The sequence below is a fragment of the Choloepus didactylus genome, chromosome 6 (assembly GCF_015220235.1).
Source record: "Choloepus didactylus isolate mChoDid1 chromosome 6, mChoDid1.pri, whole genome shotgun sequence".
Lineage (NCBI taxonomy): Eukaryota > Metazoa > Chordata > Mammalia > Pilosa > Megalonychidae > Choloepus > Choloepus didactylus.
The window spans coordinates 17,024,227-17,028,873 of NC_051312.1; the positions used below are offsets into that span (position 1 = coordinate 17,024,227).

A 4,647-nucleotide genomic window follows, 5' to 3' on the forward strand; every position below is an offset into this window, starting at 1 on the left:
GCAAAAATCCTCAACAAAATACTTGCAAATTGAATCCAGATGCACAATGCAATAATTATACACCACAACCAAATGAGATCAATTCCAGGTAGGCAAGGCTGGTTCAGCACAAGAAAATCAATTAATGTAAAACACTACATCAATAAACCAAAGTAGGAAAAAAAAGACATGATCATCTCAATCAATGCATAAAAAGCATTTAACAAAATTCAACATTATTTCTTGATGAAAACACTCAAAAGGATAGGAATAGAGGGGACCTTTCTCAATATGATAAAGGGAATGTATGAAAAACTCACAGCTAACATCCAACTCAATGGGAAAACTGAAAACTTTCCTCTAAGTTCAGGAACAAGACAGGGATGCCACATGTCATCATGCTTATTCAGCATTGTGCTAGAAGTTCAAATAGGACAATTAGGCCATAAAAAAGAAATAAAAGGCATCCAAATTGGAGAGAAAGAAGTAAAATTTTCAGTGTTTGCAGATGACATGATCCCATATGTAGAAAATTCACAAAAATCTATGTCAAAGCTACTAGAGCTAATAAATGGATATAGCAAATTGGCAGGGTATAAGATCAACATGCAAAAATCAGTAGTGTTCCTATACACTAATAATGAGTGACAGGAGCAGGAAACCAAGAAAAATATTCCATTTATAATAGCAACAAAAGGAATTAAGTATTTAGGAATAAACTTAACCAAATCAACAAAAGGCCTATACGCAGAAAACCAAGAAACTACAAGACCTAAAAAAAAATAAAAAATAAAAAAAGAAGAACATACCATGTTCATGGATTTGAAAACTAAATATAGCTAAGATGTCAATTTTAACTAAACTGATTTATAGATTCAGTGAAATACAAATTAATATCCAAACATTGCAGAAATAGAAAAACCAATAATCAAATTTATTTGGAAGAGCAGGGGACACTGAAGAGCAAAAAATATCTTGAGAAAGAGTAATGAAGTGGGGGATCTCATACCACCTGACTTTCAAGAATTCTACAAATCTATGGTAGTCAAAAGAGCATGGTACTGGCATAAAGATAGATATACCAAACAATGAAATTGAATTGAGTGTTCAGAAATAGACCCTCTCATCTACAGACAATTGATCTTTGATAAAGCAGTCAAGCCAAAACAACTAGGACAGAGAAGCCTCTTCAATAAATGGTGCTTCAAGAAATGGACATCCATAAACAAAGGAATGAAAGAGGACCCCTATCTCATGTCATACAAAAATTAACTTGAAATGGATCAAAGATGTAAACATTAGCACTAAGAACATAAAACATTTAGAAGAAAATGTAAGGAAATATCCTAAAGATCATGTGACAGGAGGTGGTTTCCTAGACCTTACTCCCATTGCATGAATAATGAAAGAAGAAATACATAAATGGGATCTCCTCAAAATTAAACACATTTTTACATCAAGAGACATTGTCAGAAATGTAAAAAGGCAGCCTACAGAATGCAAGGCAATATTTGGAAACCACATATCAGATGAGGTTTTAATATTCAGAATATATAAAGTGATCCTACAACTCAGCAACAGACAAACAACCCAATTGAAAATGGGCAAAATGGATGGTGGAGGCTGGGCCTGTGTGGGCCCTGGAATTGGAGTTCTAGATCCCAGCTGCAAGGTGAAGATGAGGAGCCTGGGACCATGAGAGGTGAACTGATGACTTATCCAAGTTGCACAGCTAGTTAAGTAGCAGAACTGGGATTAGAACTCAGGTTTCCTGCCTCCCAAGATTGCTAAAATGAGTCTGTGGAAGCAAACACCCAGTGACTTCTTAAAGGAAATTATACAATGACCACTTGTAGTAAAATTAAACTCTGGAATATATTATTGAGGGGCCCTTGCTTGCTTGGATGGCCACATGAATATAGCCCTGGAGCAGACAGAAGAATATGTAAATGAACAACTTAAGAATATGTATGGGGATGCCTTTATCTGAGGAAACATCATGCTATACATAAGTAAACAGAAGAGAAGGTTGTGAAGACACCAGAGAAGCAATGCTTTTCATCCTTGGATATATGTGTTATGAAATGTATTTTTAAAATTTTTTGGTTCTTTTGTTACCTAATTTGTTCTGTTTTCATAATAGTGATTTTTCACTAATGTGGGAGTAAGATAAATGTATACAGTTGTTGGATTTAAATGTAAAGAGTTCTTATACATTTAAGTTTCAGTAATTTTCCTTGACCTTTGTGCCAGTGTAAAGAAAGCAAAAAGAATTTTAAAAAGATATAAAGTCTTTTTTCCTACAAGATTATTTAACTTAAGTTCAAGCACTGTCATTTGCTTTGCTTTGATTTATTTATTTGACTGACTACAATGATGCATCTAATGGACTCATAATTAAAACTTTTCAGGGTTGTCCTTTAAAAAAATGGGCAATATACATGGACACTTTTCTGAAGAGGAAATACAAATGGATCAATAACATATAAAAAGATGCTCAACTTCACTGGGATTATGGAAAAGCAAATCAAAACCACAATGAGATATATCATCTCACACCTATTTGAATGACCATTATTAAAAAAAAAAAAGCAGAAAATTACAAGTGCTTGAAAAGATATGGAGAAAAAGGCAAGCTTATTCACTATCAGTGGAAATGTAGAATGCAGAAGCCACTGTGGAAGGCAGTGTGGTGGTTCCCCAGGAAGCAAAGTATAGAATTGCCATATGATTATGACAATTTTGTTACTAGGTATACCCCAGAGGAATTGAAACCTAAGGCACAAAAGGACATTTGTAAGCTGAAGTTTATAGCAGCATTATTCATGATTGCCAAGAGATGGAAACAGCCCAAATGTCCATCAACAGAAGAGTTTATAAACTGTGGCATGTATATATGATGGAATATTATGCAGCTGCAAGACAGAACAAAGTCATGGAGAATTTAAGAATGAGGATGAACCTTGAGGATCTTATGTTGAGTGAAATTTGCCAGAAAAAAAAGGACAAATACTGTATAGTCTCACTAATATGAACTAATGTTAATGAGCAAACTTTAAGAGTTAAAGCTGAGAATACAGGCTATCAGGAGATAGAAAGAGTGTAGAGATTGGACATTTGGTGCTGAAGGAGTATAGAATGTGCAACAAGATTGATTGTATAGATCCAGAAATACACAGCACAATATTGAAAGTACACTGAACAAAGATGACTGTGAGAAAAATTAAAAGGGGAAGGTTAGCAGAATGTATGACACTAGAAGGAAAGATAGAAGATAAAGACTGAGTCTAATCAACTTAGTGAAACCTACTGTTGTCAATGATGGTGATTAAATGTACAAATGCAAAAATGTTTTTACATGTGGGAGAACAAATGAATGTCAATTTTGGAAGGTGTGGAAAAAGGGATGGTATTGGGGAAAAATATAATCAATGCCAACTAGAGTATATAGCTAACAGTAACATTGTATTATGTTTCTATTGATTGTAACAAAGGCAATATACCAAAGCTAAATGTCTATAAGTGGGGTATATAAGGGAGAGGTATGGGATTCTTGGTGGAGGTGGTGTCTGACCTTATATTTTTTTAATCTTTTCTACTATTCTTATTTTAATTTTTTGGAGTAATTAATGTGTTCAAGTTTTGTGTGTGGTAATGAATGCACAACTATATGATGATACAGTGAACAACTGTGCACCATGGATGATTGCAAGGTATGTGAATATATCTCTGAAAAATTGCAGGGAGAAAAACAAACAGAGCAATACAAGTGCTGGATAAAATGTGGTGAGAGGGATATGACTTTTCAGTGTTGGTGGGGAAGTATAGTGATGCAGCCCATCTGGAGGGCAGTGTGGTGGTTTCACAAGAACCTAAGTATGCAGTTGACATAAGGTACTGCAACCTCACTATTGGGTATATAATTGGAAGGACTGAGAACAGGGATATGAGTGGACATTTGCACCCTGGTGTTTATGGCAGAAGTATTCACAATTTGCAATGGATAGAGGTAGCCTAAGGGTACATTGACTGTTGAATGGAATGTTGAATGGTGCTGTATGCATACCACAGAACATTAAGTGGCTGCAAGAAGGAATAAAGTTGTTAGACATGTAACTATGTGAAAGGATCTTGAGGATGGGATGTTGAGTGAATTAAGCCAGAAACAAAAAGTCAAACATTATATCATCTCATTAATATGTACTAAGTATAATGTGTAAACTCTAAGAATTGGATCTTAGAGCACATGCTATGAGAGGAATGCTTATTGTAAAGGTCACTAGATTGTTATCTCTTACAGCCATCACATCTATTCCTGAGTTTTAGTGGTTATCTCAAAATTTTGAGATGCTGAGCTGTTTGTGGATAACCTGGTTTGTCCATGAAACTTTGAGTATCTGTGGGATACCTGAGACTCAGAGCTAGATTTAAGCAGCTATGAATGTCAGTATTATCCCATTCAGCAACTGTTTAAAAAGTGAAAAAGAGTTCAAAATTCAATAAGACATATTATTGAAATGGATCTGGTTAGGACTAAGGCAAATCAGGTCAAAGGGTAAAGGATGACACTGATTGTGTTTTAAAGCTTCAATGTTTGTGTAATACCAAAGGAAGAGATGTTTATTTGTTGCAAAATCTATACTTTCTGTAGCACACTAAATAATTTAA

The 4,647-nt window shown here is 34.7% G+C and overlaps 1 pseudogene; it reads left to right on the top strand.

The window, feature by feature from the left end:
• Positions 1-1,771: 1,771 nt before the first annotated feature.
• Positions 1,772-2,014, top strand: LOC119535745 (annotated as a pseudogene).
• Positions 2,015-4,647: the final 2,633 nt, after the last annotated feature.